The following is a 22,825-nucleotide window of genomic DNA, read 5'->3' as shown; positions in this document are numbered from 1 at the left end:
ATTATCTCTGCTTTCAATGTCTGGTAGAATTCCCCAGGGAAGCCATCTGGTCCTGGACTCTTATTTGTTGGGAGGTTTTTATAACTGATTAAATTTCTTCGCTAGTTATGGGTCTGTTCAAGTTTTCTATTTCTTCCTGTTTGAGTTTTGGAAGTGTGTGGGTGCTTAGGAATGTGTCCATTTCTTCCAGGTTGTCCAGTTTGTTGGCATATAATTTCTCATAGTATTCCCTGATAATTGCTTGTATTTCTGAGGGATTGGTGGTAATAATTCCATTTTCATTCATGATTTTATCTATTTGGGTCCTCTCCCTTTTCTTTGTGAGAAGCCTGGCTAGAAGTTTATCAATTTTGTTTATTTTTTCAAAAAAACAACCCTTGGTTTTATCGATCTGCTTACAGCTTTTTTAGATTCTATATTGTTAATTTCTGCTCTGATCTTTATTATTTCTCTTCTTCTGCTGGGTTTGGGGTGTCTTTGCTGTTCTGTTTCTATTTCCTTTAGGTGTGGTGTTACATTTTGTATTTGGGATTTTCTTGTTTCTTGTGATAGGCCTGGATTGCAATGTATCTTCCTCTCAGGACTGCCTTTGCTGCATCCCAAAGCATTTGGATTGTTGTATTTTCATTTTCATTTGTTTCCATATATTTTTAATTTTTTTCTCTAATTGTCTGGTTGACCCATACATTCTTTAGTCGGGTGTTCTTTAACCTCCATGCTTTTGGAGGTTTTCCAGACTTTTTCCTGTGGTTGATTTCAAGCTTCATAGCATTGTGTTCTGAAAGTATGCATGGTATGATCTAATTTCTTGTATACTTATGAAGGGCTGTTTTGTGACGCAGTCAGTATGTGATCTATCTTGGAGAATGTTCCACGTGCACTCGAGAAGAAAGTATATTCTGTTGCTTTGGGATGCAGAGTTCTAAATATATCTGTCAAGTCCATCTGATCCAATGTATCATTCAGGGCCCTTGTTTCTCTTTTGTTACCTTGTTAGCTCTTCTTGATGGATAGACCTTGTAATTATTATATAATGCCCTTCTTCATCTCTTGTTACAGCCTTTAATTTAAAGTCCAGTTTGTCTGAGTATGATTACTCCAGTTTTCTTTTGACTTCCAGTAGCATGATAGATAGTTCTCCATCCCCTCACTTTCAATCTGAAGGTGTCCTCAGGTCTGAACTGAGACTCTTGTAGACAGCAAATAGATGGGTCTTGGTTTTTTATCCACTCTGACACCCTATGTCTTTTAGTTGGAGCATTTAGTCCACTTACATTCAGTGTTATTGAAATATATGGGTTTAGAGTCATGTCTGTAGGTTTCATGCTCAGTCAGACCCTAGGTCTGTCTCCAGCCCACTGCTGGGGCCACAGTCAAACTGGTGTGTACCTTATCTTCCCTTCTCCGAGAGGCAGGACTCACTGTGGAGTCGTGTGGCCTCTGTCTGGGCTACTTGCACACTGCCAGGCTTGTGGTGCTGATTTGATGGGATCTGGCCTATTAGCCAGGGTGGATCTGTAAGGTGCACAGGGGTGGGAGGGGCAGGCTTAGCTCACTTTGTCATTGGCGGCCCCCTGTGGGAGGGGCCCTGCAGCACCAGGAGGGAGGCAGATCCGTCAGAGGGATGGATCCACAGAAGCACAGCGTTGGGTATTTGCACAGTGCAAGCAAGTTCAGTGATGAGACCTGGTTCCTTTTGGGATTTTGGCTGGGGAGTGGGAGAGGGAGATGGCACTCGCCAGCGCCTTTGTTCCCCGCTGAGCTGAGCTCTGTCTTCCTGGGGCTCAACAACTCTCCCTCCTGGTGTCCTCTTGCCCTCCCGCTCTCCGCTCTCCCAGCAGAGCTGTTGACTTTTAACATTCCAGATGTTAAGTCCCGCTGGCTGTCAGAACTCACGAAGTCTGGCCCCTCTGCTTTTGCAAGCCAGACTTCAGGGGCTCTGCCTTGCTGGGCGGGCTGCCCCTCCACTGCCCCGGCTCCCTCCTGCCAGTCTGTGTGGCATGCACCGCCTCTCCACCCTTCCTGCCCTCTTCCCTGAGCCTCTTGTCTACACTTGGCTCCAGAGAGTCCGGTCTGCTAGTCTTCTGGCAGTTTTCTGGGTTATATAGGCAGATGTGGGTGGAATCTAAGTGATCAGCAGAATGAGGTGAGCCCAGCAACCTCCTATGCCACCATCTTCTCCAGATGTGACATTTTCATGTGTGGTATAAAAAATACCTTAAACACAACTAAAAATACCCAATGTCATCAAAATAAAATGCAATCAGCCACTGTCCTATAAAAACAATTACATTAACCAAGTAGTAATATATATGTCATACACCTATATGAAACATATTGTATATAATATATAGTTTGTATAATATACAGTGTATAATAGGTATATAACATTTATTACATATATACACAAAACATATATTAGTAAGTAATATACAATATAAAATCAAATATTGTAGGGGCACCTGGGTGGCTCAGTCGGTTGGGCGTCCGACTTCAGCTCAGGTCACGATCTCACGGTCTGTGAGTTCGGGCCCCGCGTCAGGCTCTGGGCTGATGGCTCACAGCCTGGAGCCTGCTTCCGATTCTGTGTCTCCCTCTCTCTCTGCTCCTCCCCCGTTCATGCTCTGTCTCTCTCTGTCTCAAAAATAAATAAACGTTAAAAAAAAATTAAAAAAATCAAATATTGTAATAGTAAAATATAATCCAAAATAAAATTAGAAAATACACCATGCTGAAATCAGAAGTCCATTAGAACAAATAGATTATAAATTTTTATGCAGTTTTATGCAGAATTGGATTATATTGTATGACCCAAGTGAAATTTTTTTTAATCTTTTTTTTAAAGTTTATTATTGACAGAGAGAGACAGAAGCATGAGCATGGAAGAGGCAGAGAAAGGAGGAGACACAGAATCCAAAGCAGGCTCCAGGCTCCAAGCTGTCAGCACAGAGCCTGACGTAGGGCTCGAATGCACAAACTGCAAGATCATGACCTGAACCGAAGTCAGATATTTAAATAACTGAGCCACCCAGGCACCCCACAACCAAGTGAAATTTGGAGAGCTTTCTGCTCTCCAAAGATAAATCCTGACTATATGTAAACATGCATGCTGATTAGAAGCCCTCTTCCCCAAAGTGAGAAAGTCACTTTAAAATATAATAGGAAAATGTAAAGCTTTAACAACACATAGGAAGATATTTTCTGATTTAGAAAATAGAGGATACATAATGACATAGGCAATGAAGAATCTGTGGATAAAATATTAAATTCTTACAGGAAAGAGGCTTATAACAAAAAATTAGCCTATAGTAACCTAATTTTACTTTTGCATGGAGATACACGAAATTAAACTAAATGCCTTCAGATTTTGATTTTTAATAGGAGAAAATTTGATTTGCAATGAATTACTATATGCAATTAAAATGCAGCCACTATCTTCACTCTTTAATATTCTGAAAATTTAAGTTTTGATATATTTTATGACAATAGTTTTATTTTTTTCATCTTTTTAGTTTATTATTTTTTTAACAATTGCAAATGTTTTATTTGATAAGGGATTAATATCTAAAATGTATAAAGATTAAAGATGGGCAGAGGTCCTGAATGGACAATTTCCCACAGAAGACATAGACAACCAACAGACATATGAAAAATGTTTAATACCACCAATAATCAGGGAAATTCAAGTCAAAACCACAACAAGACACCATCCCACACTTCCCAGAATTGCTGAAACAAAAAATAGAAGCAATAACAATTGCTGTTGAGGATGCGGAGAATAAGAAACATTCATGCCCTGTTGGTGGGATAGCAAACTGGTGCAGATACCGCAGAATGTAGCGTGGAGGTTCTTCAAAAAATCAAAAATAGAATTACCATACATCCAGCAACTCCACCACCAGGTAATTAACCCAAAGAAAACAAAAACACTAATTCAAAAGGATACATACACCACTATTTTCATTGAAGCATTATTTACAATTTACATATCTAATTAATCTCTAGATATGAAATCAACCCAAGGGCACACTGATAGATGAATGGACAAAGGCAATATGGCACACAGCACACACACACACACACACACACACACACACACACTGAAATACTACTCAGCTGTAAAAAAGAATGAAGTCTTGCCATTTGCAACATTACACCCTATAGGGTATAATGCTAAACGAAATAAGTCAGAGAAAGACAAATACCACATGACCTCACTCATATGCAGAATTTAAGAAACAAAGGCCTGTGTCATCCGCCATTTTATGCGAAGCAAGGTGGCCTCCACGTTCCCAGAGCGTCCTCTCCGCTTCTGCCTCCACCGCCTCTTGATAACAGACATGTCTCGCCATGAGCTGTGGCGGTGGCGGTGGCGGCTTCCACTGGCGCGGAGGAGGCGGCGGCCGGGGCGGCCTCCACGACTTCCGCTCCCCGCTGCCTGGCATGGGCCTCAATCAGAACCGGGGACCAATGGGGCCCAGCCCGGGCCAGGGTGGCCCCAAGCCCCGAATCCCCCAATCCCACCACCACCTCCGCACCAGCAACAGCAGCAGCCACCGCCGCAACAACCGCCGCATCAGCAGCCGCCTCCACTGCCACATGACTCGTCCAAGCCCGTTGTTCCTCAGGGACCCAGCCCAGCTCCCGGAGTGGGCAGCGCTCCACCGGCCTCCAGCTCGGCACCGTCCGCCATTCCCCCGACCTCTGGGGCCCCCACGGGGCCAGGCCCCACCCCGACCCCGCTGCCCGCTGTCACCTCGGCGCCCCCTGGGGAGCCACGGCCCGAGCTGTCGAGCAGCGGCGTCCCCACCACCCCACCCCAGGCCGGAGGTGCCCCCCCCCCCCCCCCCCCCCGCCTCCACCCGCAGGGGGTCTGGTCCCCGGTCCTAAGCAGAACCCGGAGGCCGGAAAGGCGGCAAAATGCCAGGCGAGCCGAAGCCCGGCAGCGGCCCGGGCCTAAGCACTCCTGGCGGCCACCCCAAGCCAGCACACCGAGGCGGCAGGGAGCCCCGAGGAGGCCGGCAGCACCACCCACCCTACCACCAGCAGCACCACCAGGGGCCCTCACCCGGGCGGGCGCGGTGGCAGCAGCGAGGAGAAGATCTCCAACTCGGAGGGGTTTAAAGACAACTCGTCTCTCTTGAGGAGGCCTGGAGAGAAAACTTACACTCAGCGTTGTTGGTTATTTGTTGGGAATCTACCTGCTGATATCACAGAGGATGAATTCAAAAGACTATTTGCTAAATATGGAGAACTAGGAGAAGTTTTTATTAACAAAGGCAAAGGATCTGGATTTATTAAACTTGAATCTAAAGCACTGGCTGAAATTGCCAAAGCTGAACTTGATGATACACTGATGAGAGGTAGACAGCTTCGGGTTCACTTTGCCACACATGCTGCCACCCTTTCTGTTGGAAACCTTTCACCTTATGTTTCCAATGAACTGTTGGAAGAAGCTTTTAGCCAGTTTGGTCCTATTGAAAGGGCTGTTGTAATTGTGGATGATCGTGGGAGGTCTACAGGGAAAGGCATTGTTGAGTTTGCTTCCAAACCAGCAGCAAGGAAAGCATTTGAAAGATGCAGTGAAGGTGTTTTCTTACGAACAACAACTCCTCGTCCAGTCATTGTGGAACCACTTGAGCAATGAGATGATGAAGAAGGCCTTCCTGAAAAACGTGCACAGAAGAATCCAATGTATCAAAAGGAGAGAGAAACCCCTCCTCATTTTTCCCAGCATGGCACATTTGAGTATGAATACTCTCAGTGATGGAAATCCCTGGATGAAATGGAGAAACAACAAAGGTAGCGACTTGAAAAAAACATGAAAAATACAAAGGACAAATTGGAAAATGAAATGGAAGATGCTTATCATGAACATCAGGCAAATCTTTTGCATCAAAATCTGATGAGACTCCAGGAAGAATTAAGATGCATGGTAGAACTTCACAATCAAGAAATGTAGAAATGTAAAGAAATGCAGCTAAGGCAAGAAGAACAACGTAGAAGGGAAGAAGAGATGATGATTCGTCAATGTGAAATGGAAGAACAAATGAAATGCCAAAGAGAGGAAAGTTATCGCCGGATGGGCTACATGGATCCAAGAGAAAGAGACATGAGAATGGGTGGAGGAGGAGCAAGGAACATGGAGATCCCTATGGTTCAGGAGACCAGAAATTTCTACCTCTAGGTGGTGGTGGTGGCATAGGTTATGAAGCTAATCCTGGAGTTCCACCAGCAACCATGAGTGGTTCCATGATGGGAAGCGACATGGTAAGAATGATGTTGGCTGATATTGGAGTACTCATTCACTTCAAGTGGATAAGCTATTAATCTCAAGGCAATATCCCACAACATGAGCCAAGAAGGAAAGCCACAAATTTTAGACTCAGGAAGAGTCTGGGATCAGGTGAACTGTGTCCAGAAAACCAGTGAGTAAGAGGGCAGAGGAATGAGCAACCTAATTGTTGTTAATAAAGATATTTTAAAATCAGAAAAAAAAAGAATTTAAGAAACAAAACAAATGACCAAAGAGAGAAAGAGACATTCAAAAATGCTCAAACTCTTAAATACACAGTACAAACTGTGCTGACAGATACTTAACATAATCTCTTTGTTTTATTTTATTTTTTCAATTCTTAAATTTTATTTATGTTTTTTTAAAATTTAAATCCAAGTTAGTTAACAGATAGTGTAATAATGGTTTCAAGAGTAGAATTTAATGGTTCATCACTTACATAAAACACCCAGTGCTCCATTCCAACAAGTGCTCTCCTTAGTGCCCATCACCCATTTAGCCCATCCCCAACCCAACACCCCTCCAGCAAACCTCAGTTTCCTCTCTGCATTTGAGTCTCTTATGGTTTGCCTCTCTGATTTTATCTTATTTTTCCTTTCCTCCCCATGTTCATCTGTTGTGTTTCTCAAATTCCCTGTGAGTGAAATCATATGATATCATGATAATAGTTTTAAACTGAAAGCAGTTGTTAGTATTTTTTAAATCATCATTGTGTTTTGATCTTCTAAAACTGATCCATTATTTTATTATTATATTCTTATACATTTGGTAGTGGTCTGGATTTATTGTTGTTTTTAAATAATACTACACTTAACAATACTAGTCACATGAAGTCCTGCAAAGATACTTAATGAGTTGATAGTAAAAATATCTAAGATTGTCACTATATTATGAGAAAATGTCAAACACACAAAATAGTCTCTTTCAAAAACAAGAAGTGTATTTTAAATACAGATAATTTGTCTTCATTTAAAGCCAAGAAAGTAAAATAATAATAAATTCTGATTTTGACATACTTGAAATATTGTATCATAAAGCGATGTCTTTTTTTGATGTGTTTTAATACACCTACTACTTACTTTTTCAATATTATTTAAATACCTTCACGTTATAGGAAAAATTAACCATTAAAAAGTAATGACAGTAGGTGTATAAGTTTACACTTTTACCCTTAGGCCTGTGGATTCCGTATGTCTCTGCCAGGTACATCCCATGTCCCCCAGCTCATTGGACTGGAAGGTCCTTATATCCTGTATATTCTTTTCATCATCATCCATGTGTTTATCTCTCTCTGAACTGTGCAGGGATTTCTTCCCATGAAACAACCCTGAGTCTGTAAACAACCCCAGAGCGTTATTTTGACCCACCAAGTCCATTAAAGAACAGGTCCTGTTGTAAAGTAAGTAGTGTTAAAGCAGAGAATAATCCACATATCCACATGGGAATGGTCCAAAAAAAAAAACAAAAACAAAAAAACAAGGCTCTGTGCCTCTGGGACAAGCTGCAGCACAGCCCCTTGCTGAGCCCTTGTGGCACCAAAAGGGAGTGTTTTCCTCACACTGACACCACCTATCCAGTCCTGAAGCCATGAACCTTGTTGGAAGTTCCTAAGGAAATTATCTCACCAAGGACATGCTGATGTACTCTGAAGGAACACTCACTCACGTGTTGCAAGATACTCAGGAAGGGTGACTTCTCGCTCCCCCTGCTGGCTATTGGGTGCAGTGCAGGATGCTGAGGATCCACTTTGGGATGGCCACGCATGCTCTTTCTGCTGTCCAGGGCAGTGCAGGATGTTCTGGGATCACAAGGAGATATGTACCTCCTCCCAGTGGGGATGCTAAATCATTTAAAAGCTCAATGTCCCAGTCTTTTTTGCTGATTGCATCATGAGTGATGCTTTGCTCTAGCCATGCTCTAGTCATGCTCTAGCCACACTCTTGCCTGGAACATGCCTCATTGCTTGAAGCCACGACCTGGAGAGAAAGCGAGTCATCAGGCTTTTGAGTCATCTCAAAAAAATTGCCTCTGTGCCATGACATAATGGCAATAATAATTTCAGCTCTCTGCAAAGAGCCACCCATTTCCACCATCAGATTCTCCACTGGATTTTTAACCTATTAGACACAAAGAATTGCAGCTCTCCTTGGGAGCAAGGTCTTCCTTGATGAACACAATATGTAGACTTGATCATAATCACAAATAACTGAAGCAGAAGAAAGTGGAAAATCTTCGGCTTGTCCTAATTTTGAAATTGTGGTCTAGAGATACTTCCAAAAACTCAGTAGTTATCTAAGCAGTGGAACACAGTTGGCATACTTTGGAGCTTGTCAAGGAAGGAATAAAACTGGGTTTTTTTTTTCTCATTTAGCAATTCCTCTGAGAAACTAATGAATAAGGTGGAATATTATGCTCATGACCCTTTCTATTATGTTTTTATGCACAAGAAAGTAATCTGCACTCATACTATGTGAAATATATCTGAAAATGTAATAATGATAAGATATTTAAAATGACACCTCTTGGATAACCAAAAAATGATTAAGAGAGAACAGGATCTATGCTTCTTTTTTTTAACTTTTTTTTTTTTTTTTTTTTTTACTTTTGAGAGAGACAAAGACAGAGTGGGAGTGAGGAAGGGGCATAGAGAGAGGAAGACACAGAATCTGAAGCAGGCTCCAGACTCCAAGCTGTCAGCACAGAGCCAGATGTGGGGCTCAAACTCACAAACCGCAAGATCATGACCTGAGCCGAAATCAGACACTTAACCAACGGAGCCACCCAGGTGCCCCTGGGATCTATGCTCCTTAAATAAAGAACCTTATGAGTTATATTTTATTTTTTTATTATTTTTTTTTATGTTTTCTTTTTTTTTTTTTTTTAATTAATTTATTTATTTATTTATTTTTTAATATATGAAATTTACTGTCAAATTGGTTTCCATACAACACCCAGTGCTCATCCCAAAAGGTGCCCTCCTCAATACCCATCACCCACCCTGCCCTCCCTCCCACCCCCCATCAACCCTCAGTTTGTTCTCAGTTTTTAACAGTCTCTTATGCTTTGGCTCTCTCCCACTCTAACCTCTTTTTTTTTTTTTTTTCCCTTCCCCTCCCCCATGGGTTTCTGTTACGTTTCTCAGGATCCACATAAGAGTGAAACCATATGGTATCTGTCTTTCTCTGTATGGCTTATTTCACTTAGCATCACACTCTCCAGTTCCATCCACGTTGCTACAAAAGGCCATATTTCATTCTTTCTCATTGCCACGTAGTATTCCATTGTGTATATAAACCACAATTTCTTTATCCATTCATCAGTTGATGGACATTTAGGCTCTTTCCATAATTTGGCGATTGTTGAGAGTGCTGCTATAAACATTGGGGTACAAGTGCCCCTATGCATCAGTACTCCTGTATCCCTTGGATAAATTCCTAGCAGTGCTATTGCTGGGTCATAGGGTAGGTCTATTTTTAATTTTTTGAGGAACCTCCACACTGCTTTCCAGAGCGGCTGCACCAATTTGCATTCCCACCAACAGTGCAAGAGGGTTCCCGTCTCTCCACATCCTCTCCAGCATCTATAGTCTCCTGATTTCTTCATTTTGGCCACTCTGACTGGCGTGAGGTGGTATCTGAGTGTGGTTTTGATTTGTATTTCCCTGATGAGGAGCGACGTTGAACATCTTTTCATGTGCCTGTTGGCCATCTGGATGTCTTCTTTAGAGAAGTGTCTATTCATGTTTTCTGCCCATTTCTTCACTGGGTTATTTGTTTTTCGGGTGTGGAGTTTGATGAGCTCTTTATAGATTTTGGATACCAGCCCTTTGTCCGATGTGACATTTGCAAATATCTTTTCCCATTCCGTTGGTTGCCTTTTAGTTTTGTTGGTTGTTTCCTTTGCTGTGCAGAAGCTTTTTATCTTCATAAGGTCCCAGTAATTCACTTTTGCTTTTAATTCCCTTGCCTTTGGGGATGTGCCGAGTAAGAGATTGCTACGGCTGAGGTCAGAGAGGTCTTTTCCTGCTTTCTCCTCTAAGGTTTTGATGGTTTCCTGTCTCACATTCAGGTCCTTTATCCATTTTGAGTTTATTTTTGTGAATGGTGTGAGAAAGTGGTCTAGTTTCAACCTTCTGCATGTTGCTGTCCAGTTCTCCCAGCACCATTTGTTAAAGAGACTGTCTTTTTTCCATTGGATGTTCTTTCCTGCTTTGTCAAAAATGAGTTGGCCATACGTTTGTGGGTCTAGTTCTGGGGTTTCTATTCGATTCCATTGGTCTATGTGTCTGTTTTTATGCCAATACCATGCTGTCTTGATGATGACAGCTTTGTAGTAGAGGCTAAAGTCTGGGATTGTGATGCCTCCTGCTTTGGTCTTCTTCTTCAAAATTACTTTGGCTATTCGGGGCCTTTTGTGGTTCCATATGAATTTTAGGATTGCTTGTTCTAGTTTCGAGAAGAATGCTGGTGCAATTTTGACTGGGATTGCATTGAATGTGTAGATAGCTTTGGGTAGTATTGACATTTTGACAATATTTATTCTTCCAATCCATGAGCAGGGAATGTCTTTCCATTTCTTTATATCTTCTTCAATTACCTGCATAAGCTTTCTATAGTTTTCAGCATACAGATCTTTTACATCTTTGGTTAGATTTATTCCTAGGTATTTTATGCTTCTTGGTGCAATTGTGAATGGGATCAGTTTCTTTATTTGTCTTTCTGTTGCTTCATTGTTAGTGTATAAGAATGCAACTGATTTCTGTACATTGATTTTGTATCCGGCAACTTTGCTGAATTCATGTATCAGTTCTAGCAGACTTTTGGTGGAGTCTATCGGATTTTCCATGTATAATATCATGTCATCTGCAAAAAGCGAAAGCTTGACTTCATCTTTGCCAATTTGGATGCCTTTGATTTCCTTTTGTTGTCTGATTGCTGATGCTAGAACTTCCAGCACTATATTAAACAGCAGCGGTGAGAGTGGGCATCCCTGTCGTGTTCCTGATCTCAGGGAAAAAGCTCTCAGTTTTTCCCCATTGAGGATGATGTTAGCTGTGGGCTTTTCATAAATGGCTTTTATGATCTTTAAGTATGTTCCTTCTATCCCGACTTTCTCAAGGGTTTTTATTAAGAAAGGGTGCTGGATTTTGTCAAAGGCCTTTTCTGCATCGATTGACAGGATCATATGGTTCTTCTCTTTTTTTTTGTTAATGTGATGTATCACGTTGATCGATTTGCGAATGTTGAACCAGCCCTGCATCCCAGGAATGAATCCCACTTGATCATGGTGAATAATTCTTTTTATATGCTGTTGAATTCGATTTGCTAGTATTTTATTGAGAATTTTTGCATCCATATTCATCAGGGATATTGGCCTGTAGTTCTCTTTTTTTACTGGGTCTCTGTCTGGTTTAGGAATCAAAGTAATACTGGCTTCATAGAATGAGTCTGGAAGTTTTCCTTCCCTTTCTATTTCTTGGAATAGCTTGAGAAGGATAGGTATTATCTCTGCTTTAAACGTCTGGTAGAACTCCCCTGGGAAGCCATCTGGTCCTGGACTCTTATTTGTTGGGAGATTTTTGATAACCGATTCAATTTCTTCGCTGGTTATGGGTCTGTTCAAGCTTTCTATTTCCTCCTGATTGAGTTTTGGAAGAGTGTGGGTGTTTAGGAATTTGTCCATTTCTTCCAGGTTGTCCAATTTGTTGGCATATAATTTTTCATAGTATTCCCTGATAATTGTTTGTATCTCTGAGGGATTGGTTGTAATAATTCCATTTTCATTCATGATTTTATCTATTTGGGTCATCTCCCTTTTCTTTTTGAGAAGCCTGGCTAGAGGTTTGTCAATTTTGTTTATTTTTTCAGAAAACCAACTCTTGGTTTCGTTGATCTGCTTTACAGTTTTTTTAGATTCTATATTGTTTATTTCTGCTCTGATCTTTATGATTTCTCTTCTTCTGCTGGGTTTAGGCTGTCTTTGCTGTTCTGCCTCTATTTCCTTTAGGTGTGCTGTTAGATTTTGTATTTGGGATTTTTCTTGTTTCTTGAGATAGGCCTGGATTGCAATGTATTTTCCTCTCAGGACTGCCTTCGCTGCGTCCCAAAGCGTTTGGATTGTTGTATTTTCATTTTCGTTTGTTTCCATATATTTTTTAATTTCTTCTCTAATTGCCTGGTTGACCCACTCATTCGTTAGTAGGGTGTTCTTTAACCTCCATGCTTTTGGAGGTTTTCCAGACTTTTTCCTGTGGTTGATTTCAAGCTTCATAGCATTGTGGTCTGAAAGTATGCATGGTATAATTTCAATTCTTGTAAACTTATGAAGGGCTGTTTTGTGACCCAGTATATGATCTATCTTGGAGAATGTTCCATGTGCACTCGAGAAGAAAGTATATTCTGTTGCTTTGGGATGCAGAGTTCTAAATATATCTGTCAAGTCCATCTGATCCAATGTATCATTCAGGGCCCTTGTTTCTTTATTGACTGTGTGTCTAGATGATCTATCCATTTCTGTAAGTGGTGTGTTAAAGTCCCCTGCAATGACCACATTCTTATCAATAAGGTTGCTTATGTTTATGAGTAACTGTTTTATATATCTGGGGGCTCCGGTATTCGGTGCATAGACATTTATAATTGTTAGCTCTTCCTGATGGATAGACCCTGTAATTATTATATAATGCCCTTCTTCATCTCTTGTTACAGCCTTTAATTTAAAGTCTAGTTTGTCTGATATAAGTATGGCTACTCCAGCTTTCTTTTGGCTTCCAGTAGCATGATAAATAGTTCTCCATCCCCTCACTCTCAATCTAAAGGTGTCCTCAGATCTAAAATGAGTCTCTTGTAGACAGCAAATAGATGGGTCTTGTTTTTTCATCCATTCTGATACCCTATGTCTTTTGGTTGGCGCATTTAATCCATTTACATTCAGTGTTATTATAGAAAGATACGGGTTTAGAGTCATTGTGATGTCTGTATGTTTTATGCTTGTAGTGATGTCTCTGGTACTTTGTCTCACAGGATCCCCCTTAGGATCTCTTGTAGGGCTGGTTTCGTGGTGACAAATTCCTTCAGTTTTTGTTTGTTTGGGAAGACCTTTATCTCTCCTTCTATTCTAAATGACAGACTTGCTGGATAAAGGATTCTCGGCTGCATATTTTTTCTGTTTAGCACACTGAAGATATCGTGCCAAGCCTTTCTGGCCTGCCAAGTTTCAAAGGAGAGATCAGTCACGAGTCTTATAGGTCTCCCTTTATATGTGAGGGCACGTTTATCCCTTGCTGCTTTCAGAATTTTCTCTTTATCCTTGTATTTTGCCAGTTTCACTATGATATGTCGTGCAGAAGATCGATTCAAGTTACGTCTGAAGGGAGTTCTCTGTGCCTCTTGGATTTCAATGCCTTTTTCCTTCCCCAGAAAAGGGAAGTTCTCAGCTATAATTTCTTCAAGTACCCCTTCAGCACCTTTCCCTCTCTCTTCCTCCTCTGGAATACCAATTATGCGTATATTATTTCTTTTTAGTGTATCACTTAGTTCTCTAATTTTCCCCTCATACTCCTGGATTTTTTTCTCTCTCTTTCTTTCAGCTTCCTCTTTCTCCATAACTTTATCTTCTAGTTCACCTATTCTCTCCTCTGCCTCTTCAATCCGAGCCGTCGTGGTTTCCATTTTGTTTTGCATTTCATTTAAAGCGTTTTTCAGCTCCTCGTGACTGTTCCTTAGTCCCTTGATCTCTGTGGCAAGAGATTCTCTGCTGTCCTGTATACTGTTTTCAAGCCCAGCGATTAATTTTATGACTATTATTCTAAATTCACTTTCTGTTATATTATTTAAATCCTTTTTGACCAGTTCATTAGCTGTTGTTATTTCCTGGAGATTCTTCTGAGGGGAATTCTTCCGTTTGGTCATTTTGGACAGTCCCTGGAGTGGTGAGGACCCGCAGGGCACTTCCCCCGTGCTGTGGTGTATAACTGGAGTTGGTGGGCGGGGCCGCAGTCCGACCTGATGTCTGCCCCCAGCCCACCGCTGGGGCCACAGTCAGACTGGTGTGTGCCTTCTCTTCCCCTCTCCTAGGGGCGGGATTCACTGTGGGGTGGTGTGGCCCGTCTGGTCTACTTGCACACTGCCAGGCTTGTGGTGCTGGGGAGCTGGCGTATTAGCTGGGGTGGGTAGGCAAGGTGCACGGGGGCGGGAGGGGCAGGCTTAGCTCGCTTCTCCTTAGGTGATCCACTTCAGGAGGGGCCCTGTGGCAGCGGGAGGGAGTCAGATCCGCTGCCGGAGGTTTGGCTCCGCAGAAGCACAGAGTTGGGTGTTTGCGCGAAGCGAGCAAGTTCCCTGGCAGGAACTGGTTCTCTTTGGGATTTTGGCTGGGGGATGGGCGGGGGAGATGGCGCTGGCGAGCGCCTTTGTTCCCCGCCAAGCTGAGCTCTGCCGTCCGGGGGCTCAGCAGCTCTCCCTCCCTTTGTCCTCCAGCCTTCCCGCTTTCTGAGCAGAGCTGTTAACTTCTGACCTCCCAGACGCTAAGTCGCGCTTGCTGTCGGAACACAGTCCGTCCGGCCCCTCCGCTTTTGCCAGCCCGACTCGGGGGCTCTGCTTGGCCGGCGAGCCGCCCCTCCGCCCCGGCTCCCTCCCGCCAGTCCGTGGAGCGCGCACCGCCTCGCCGCCCTTCCTACCCTCTTCCGTGGGCCTCTCGTCTGCGCTTGGCTCCGGAGACTCCGTTCTGCTAATCCTCTGGCGGTTTTCTGGGTTCTTTAGGCAGGTGTAGGTGGAATCTAAGTGATCAGCAGGACGCGCGGTGAGCCCAGCGTCCTCCTACGCCGCCATCTTCCGGAACTCCTCATGAGTTATATTTTAAATTTATCCTTTCAAAATTCTGAGTGTTAAAACTCCTTGGGACTTTCTGGTAAGCTCAGAACAGCATCTGTTTTTCCCCCAGATTGTAAGCAAGTCAGTATTTAAATTGGTAATTCTGTGTCGATGCATGCCCACAAATCAGCCTGGTGGCATTCCCATGATAGAATTCCCTACATCCGCCCCTCTCATGCCTCATCTTTCCAAGAAGAAAGGTTCCCACCCTCCCCCCATCCCGCCCACGAACTAACCAAAGCATTCAACAATGGCAAAGAATACAGCCATTCATGGGCTTGGGCCTAGCTACCCTAGCTACAAATCAGTAACAATAAAACTGTTTGTGCATACTTGTGACTGTCTGAGACCATGGACTTCAGAACCACATGGACCCAGAAGTCGTCTTGGCCAGCAAAGGAGAATGTGGGGGTTCTCACTGGCCATTTATATGGACCTTGATCTTGGCAAATAAGAAACCACCACAGATCCAAGTCCCAGCCAAGAAGGAGTGGGAGTGATGCAGGGAATTTTTGCCTTAAAAAGAATTGTGTAAGGAATGTTGAAAATCTTATTCATGAATGTTTATGGAAGGAGGCCCAGCTAGAGCTTTAAAACATGCATCACACTCTTTCCCCTGGATATAAGACAAGCAGAAAAAGGAATTTAAAGTACACGGATGAAGATCTTAGGTAGAGGGTGATCATGGAACCCCTATAGGGATACAGGATAGAAAGTTCTTACTGCACTTAGGCCATTCACATTATCTTCTCTCTTCATGCTTTACACATGCACAGTTTGATCTCTTTACGTTTTTTCCCTACTTAGTGCTGATGCAATTTCAGACACTGAACTAGAGAACTTAAAGTTTTTAATACTTTATTGCAATAAACCTCAACAAGAGAAGCCAAAAAATGTTTCCTTTCCTCCAAAGTGTGAAAACCACTGTCCTGGGGCAGGAAGTGGTCCTGGCAAGTGTTAGACTCCCAATTTCAGTGATGGTTGCTATGTCTGTGAAATTAGCTTCAACTTCTACATCCTGGTAGATTTGAGGACTCTTCTGCTTCTTACAAGAGAGCCACACTGAAGTGAACATATCCTCTGAGGAAGGGGAATTTGGGGCCCCTTCACTAGGAAGAGTGTAGCATGGACATTCTCCTTTCTCTCACATACAATAAGCTTATAACTGCAAGATTTCTTTATTCAAGAGGAAATGTGAGCATCTGGTCATCATTTAAATTAGCATAGGAAGTAAAAGAACCAAATAACAACTCCTAGGCTGTAAAAGAAACATGACTTTAATGTAATATTTAAACTAAACTAGCACTTACTAAATATCACTCCTCCAAATAGGTAAATATGCCTCAGAGAACTGAAGTCAGGGAGATGGATGGGATCATTTCTTCTTCCCCTGGCCTTCAAGAGACCCCAAGAAGAAGCTCCCAGTGTTCTCCTTCACCTCAGAGCAGGGGTACTGGTGCCCCCAAGCATCCCAGCTGTGTCTCCACAGCCGAGGAAGAGGTTGCACTGCCAACTTGGACACTCACTCACACCTGAACTTGATGATGGCCATTTCTTCTTGGCCTTGACCGATCTGCTGGCTCACTAAGATCAGGGCTCCAGCTGACAGGACAGGATGTAGCTATAAGACAGAGTGACACCTATGAGCCTATCAGGAATCACACTTAAGGAGTCCTTTCCAGCAGCTAAAGTCCAGGTACTCCAGAGGTCACAATGCACCAAGGTCTAGGGCTGACCCAGGGAGCTATGGACACAGATTCTCTGGACTGGACACCAGGGAGAGTCCAAGCTGCCCTCCACCATCTCCTGCTTGAGCTCATCTCACCTCTCATTCTCACTGAGTCTCTCTGTGTCTTGGAACCAGGCCCCAAATTCCTCCTTAGGGTTGAGGTTGTAATTATTTGCAGCCATCTGAAGCAGCAGGATCTCCCTCATTGCTTTGTATTCCTGGAGCCAGAAGAGAGAAAGACAGGATACAGACAGGACCTCATGGGGGATGCTATAAGGTCTTGTGGGATGTGAAGAATGGGACAGTGGATAGGTCCTGGGTCTTTGCATACATGGGAACCCTCCTTTCCTCAATTCCATCCAGGCCATTCCTATTCTCAGAGATAGGTGTAAATAGCACCTCCTCAAGGAAGTTTGCCTTGATCCCACCCCTTCCCCCTTAACCTCAAATTTCAGTTGGATGGGTCTCTTCTGAATAAACATAAAATATGGGATGGAGTCAGGGAGTAATCTCTCTGGGGTGGGGCTGTGTCTCTGACTTCCACTCCCCAAACTCTCCCACAGGAAGTATCACAGCTGTTCACCTCATTCCTTTTCTTGAGGTTGATCTTTCCTCCCTGGAAAGCAGACAATCAAAACCCATCAGAAAGAGCCCAGTAGCCATTCTGAGCCCCCTATGCCAAATGCTTCTCATGTTGCACTACCACCAGGTCCCACAATGGGGCCAGGCATACACAGAAAACAGAACAAGGACTTAGGCCAGGTGCTGGGTCCAAAGAAGGGGGGACATGGGGACAGAGGCTCAGGGACCTTATAACCCAGCCCTTTCTGATGGTATACAAAGAGGCTAAGGCCTCAGGCAAGAACAGACTGCTCATTCACTTAGGTGCTTCCTGACATGGATGGGCCAGATTTCAGTCTCCCCCAAGGTGCCTCATATGAGGAAGAGACTGACCCCAGCTCTGTTAAAAGCTTGTGCACTTTGCAGTCAGGCAGGTCTGCTGATTTACCAGCCTGGGGAACCCAAACAATTGTCTTATGTAGAGTCTCCCTTCACATCACTTAAGATGGGCATGATTTACCAGCTCACAGGAGTGGCTGTGAGGCTCTCAGGAGAGGAGCTTTGCCAAATTCTGAGCTCAGGGCTCTCTGCTTCCAAGCTTCATTAATGGTTCCCTGCTTAGTCCCCAGGCTCACCCACCTCCAGATAATCCTCCATTGTCAGGGGCAGCATCACCAGGCTGATGAGGGATATTTGAAGGAAGGGGACAACACCCTGTGCCATTGTGGTAAGGGTGGGATGAGCCCCTGCTCTCAGGAAACCCCACAAACTTCCAAAGAAAAATCCTTACCCTCAGCCTCTTCACCTACCCCAGGGTTCCCACATGGACCAGACTATGTCCCTTAGCAGCTTCCCCCCAACTCCCTTTCCCTCACCCTCCAAGAACCCCAGACTCCTAGTCACAGGATATGTGGTCCTAGGCCCCTCCTTACCCCCAAATCCATCCTGTACCCAGCTTTACAGACCATCTTCCGGTTACTTCTAAAAGAGGATTTCAGGCACTGTGACAAAAGGAGTCAGAACTAAAGTGAGAAGCTGCTCTTCTCTTGATTTGCAGGCCTCCTGCTGGGAGGGGGAGCCCCTCCTCTCACCCTGAAGCCCCTGCCCCATGCTCCATGAGCTTCCTGCTGCTGATTCCTCTCTTGGGCTTTCTGGGTGTTTATCTCTTGGGTGACAAGCCTGGAGGGTGCCTCCTGCCAGGGTTGAGGACAAGGTTAGTGAGGCCACACTTCCCCCTCACCCAAATTCTCCTCAGTACTGCTATATTTGGCCACTTGACATGTGACCTGAGTCATCTGGTGCCAATGCTACTTTAACATTCCAGTGTGCCCTGATTCTAGATCAATCCCAGAACAAACACTCGTTCTGTGTGTGAAGTAGGGCCTCCTGTGGCTGGGCCTCCCTGAACCTGCTTCTTCATCTGAAAAGTGTGAGAATTCCACCTACCTCACAGGGCCTACTGAGGACCCAATGCCATATTTTTTATCATCACTGGTCTTGCTTTTACACATCAGATGGAGCAGGACAGAAAGATCCATACATTCCTTTCCTCCCTTGAACCTCATCACCACTTGGTGAGGCCTACACCACAGAATTGGCATCCCTCCATTTCCCAAATGAGGAAACAGAAGTCCAAATAGGGGAAATAAATTTTTCAGGGGTTCACAGATGAAAGGCCACTCTCTCCTTTTAGTCAGAGACCCTGTCTCAGCTGCTCTTCCCCAGTCTAAGACCACCACTGACCAGAAATCCTTTCCTCTGGGCTTTTGAAGTATGTCCAGGCCCCTGACTGGGCCAAGCCATTGATGGAGAAGAATAGGGTGTCTTGAAAGTCTGATTAAGCAGTAGCTGCCTGCCTTATCCCATTTGGAGTCTCTGTACCCAGATCAAAGCCAAAGTTTGATCCTCTCCAAGCAACAAGTCCTCAGGACATTCCTCAGCTGAGCAGTCTTCATTCACTCAGGAAGGAAACCCTTATTAAAGTGCTAACCTCTAATTGACAGAGAAGAGGATGACAAGACACTTTACTACCTTATTTACATGAAACTTCTCATACCCATTCAGGAAGGATCCACTGTGAATCCATCATTTCCCCAGACATTTCTCATTAGCCACTGAGGGCATATGTCAGTGTCAACTAAGCACTTAGGTGAGAATCCTATGATTGAATAGCAGTGACTGCTGTAGGGATTTAGTGTGGAGTCAGAGAATGCATACATATCTGTCTCTGTCCAGCCATTTGAACACAAGCCTGGAAAGGCTTTTTTTCCACCGGATCCATGGGAATCCCCTTAGAGACGCCCTCTCCTTGAAGATGTGCAAACAGAAGAAAAAGTAGAGTCCAGCCTTCCTGAGAGCAGACTGGGCTGGTTTAGGAAAGAAAGGAATCCCTAGTTGTCTCATCCACTCAAGAGCCTAGAGAAAGATTAGTGCCAGTAGGATAGACCCTCATGGAAGCAAGAGACTAGCTAATGTTGCCAGCTAGACAGTCCCGCCAACACCATTATATCCTATGACCAGGGACTCCCGAACCTCAAACTGTCCCCCATTTGTCCATAGACCACACAGGTCCCTCCTCCTGTTAATCCAGAAAAATCTATAATTAAACAACAACAAAAACAAACATTAAATGAGAAACTAACGAAACCACATCGCACCCATTCCCCTTTCCCTCTCAGTCCTCCCTCTATTTCCAGACTCCCAACTTCCACTCTACCTTGGTCATCATTTCCCTGCTCAGTGACTTGTCTTGACTACACAGCTCCTTAAATTTTTCGTAGCTCTCCCTGAGAGGAAAAAAAGAAAAATTTAGGAATAGCATGGAGGATATGAGTGCCAATCCCTTTTATTTAAGAACCAAAAGCTTCAGCTGAGTGAGTGTTTTCACTAGGTTCCTCTGAGCACTAAGGTGTGTGTGGTTGGGGAGAGGAGCTTTCATGGTGGTCACCTGGGGCCTCAATTTCCATTTCTATTGAGCTTCTCTGTGTTGCCTAGTTTTTGATTTTAATGGGCTTATAGTTCTGCTGCTACAAACGCTGGAAAATCTCCAACTTAAATCAACCCAGTATCTGACCTGTAAGAGAACTGATTCCTGAAGCAGAACTGGTGGGCTGAGGACCCAGAGAGTCTGAAGACCCCACATATCAGCCCAGTCTCTGCCCCCAGGGTTTGCTGCCTCCCAGGAGTTCCCAGCTGACTGAGGGAACAATGGTAGAAATAGGAGGTCCCTAATCCATCCTGGTCCTCTTGTGGAGAGAGGTAGATACCTGGAAACTTTCCCCCATGTGTTCTTCGGACTGCAAATCAAGGTGCTCTGCAGAGCAGAGGATGGCATGCAATGAGTAGTTCCTCAGAATTTGGCACTCCTGGAGAGGAAAGAGGATATGCTGTGAGGTGGGGAGCTGGAGCCCTATTTCCTCTAGCTTTAGTCGCCTCAGTTTAAATCTCCCCTCCCGGATGACACAGATGCTTGGGGAGTCCTGGAAATGCATATTTAGGGCCAAAAGAGTAATACTCATAGGGAGGACGATTTTGTTTCATTCAAGGAAGAAACCAGGTAGGAAGTCCACCACTGGGACATAGGAGTCAAATCCGGTGTGCTTCTGGCAGGAAAGGCCTAGGGACTGTGGAGGGGTTCAGACCATGGAAATGAAAAAGTGAAGAGGCAATTCCCAATTTCCAGAGTAGGACTCCACTGGAACTCCCCCAGCATACCTGGGCCACCTGGATCCAATGCTCTACTACCCTGGCCCTGTCCTGGGCAGTCAAGCGTGGGTCCCTGAGGCAGGTGGTGATGACACAGTTGGTCACACTTTTGAATGGGTGATGGTGTCACAGACCATGGTTGCCAGATGTTCATTGCCAGGTTTATCCCTCTCGGACCAAGTGGAGCCCAGGCAATGACTGGGCACCACCTTCTGGAACAGCTCCTGGGGAGCAAGGAGAGTGTCATTGGGCACTGCCACAGCCTAGATCAGTGCCCGCAGTCCCAGGAAGTATTCACTGGTCAAACCTGGAGCTCAGACCTATTGGGAGTTCCTAGGTTTTGTTCTCTGCTCACTGAGGGCATACAGCATGGAATGACTCATGACCCAATACTGGTGGTGAAGAAAGGGTTCTTTTGCATCCAGCCCCTCCTCACTAACTCTGAGATTCCAGAAAAGTAGCTCAAGTTTGTTCTTACCAAGGGGACATCTTCCAGCCATCCTGATCACCCTCTGCTCTTTCTATTGAGATGCACATCCTTCTGTGACAACTACAACCATGGCCTTCTTTGTCTTGCTTGTAATTTAGTACACACCAGGTGCCTAATAAGTGCTGAGGCTGCTGAGTTTCCTGGGCATGTGGGTGGCAACCCATGGACCTGGCTGCACACAGGGAGTGTTCCTCCCTCACCAATTGGGCCAGGCCTTACCCAACTTTCTATCTGTTCTACCATATTTAATCTGCACAGCCAATTTTTGCAGCAAGGTGCTATTAGCGTCCATCTCTACTGACCAAGATGGACAGTAAAGGCTCAGACGTTTAAAAAGTTACACAAATCACACAAATGGCAAGCGGTGGAGCTGGGACTTGGACCCAGATAATGAGTCCAGATCAGGAAAAGGCAGGTCTGAGGCAGCTGATGGCAGAGGGAAGTCCTCCCTTGACAAAAAGAACCCAGCTGCTCACCACATCTATTACTGTTAATTGCTTGGCCACCAGCTGGGGAGGGAAGACCATGAGGTCAGACTTTTCCTCAACTGGACTGTTCTTACTTGTCACATGCCAGGAGCAGGAGGCCTCTGAAGCTGGAGGTGGCTCTGTATTTATTTTCATAGGTGGAGATGAAATTCTGAATATAGCTGAAGGTCCAGCTGACTCCAGTTCAGGACTTGGCACCTAGAGCTGATGTTTGCTCTTGCTCCAGCACTAGAGCTGTTGATGGTGTTGATGGTGTCTCCATCACTAAATGTGATAGTAAAAATAAATCTGGAACAATCTCTAAATCCAGGGTTGGCTCTTGTTCTGACTTTGCAGTAGGCTGGGGAACTAGAGTTGGCAGTGGAGAGGATAAAGAGAGAAGTTCAACAATATAACAGACTTTCCATGTGTCTTTCCCAAAACAGGAAGGATCCCACTGTCTTTAAGGGAGTACCCAGCACATGAACCCTACCCTAGAATTTTTTCCCAGACTGAAGTCCCTCTTACCCTCTTGCTCTGCCTCAAAAGGCACTAGATGTTCCAAATGGACCATGAAAAGTGGGTCATGGCACTTCAGGTCTAAGCCAAATTGGCCTATATGTATGCCATCTTTAAGTTTAACCGTGGCAGGGTCTGCCAGTCATCTGTAAGTATTTATCCGGCCAGGTGCCTGAGATGGGAGAGAGGCCACTG

General features: G+C 44.3%; 1 long non-coding RNA gene and 1 pseudogene across 1 annotated transcript; one reads left to right on the top strand and one right to left on the bottom strand.

The window, feature by feature from the left end:
* The first annotated feature begins 4,350 nt into the window (after positions 1 to 4,350).
* Positions 4,351 to 6,494, top strand: LOC131517900 (splicing factor, proline- and glutamine-rich-like; annotated as a pseudogene).
* Positions 6,495 to 20,164: 13,670 nt separating this feature from the next.
* On the bottom strand, positions 20,165 to 21,371 carry LOC131518139 (uncharacterized). Its single transcript, XR_009264939.1, has 3 exons — positions 21,164 to 21,371; positions 20,716 to 20,814; positions 20,165 to 20,235 (listed from the first exon to the last, which is right to left on the bottom strand). It is a non-coding gene; the product is annotated as an uncharacterized LOC131518139 (long non-coding RNA).
* Positions 21,372 to 22,825: the final 1,454 nt, after the last annotated feature.

Source organism: Neofelis nebulosa, chromosome 7 (assembly GCF_028018385.1).
Source record: "Neofelis nebulosa isolate mNeoNeb1 chromosome 7, mNeoNeb1.pri, whole genome shotgun sequence".
Classification (NCBI taxonomy): domain Eukaryota; kingdom Metazoa; phylum Chordata; class Mammalia; order Carnivora; family Felidae; genus Neofelis; species Neofelis nebulosa.
This window is presented reverse-complemented; position numbering and strand designations above follow the sequence as displayed.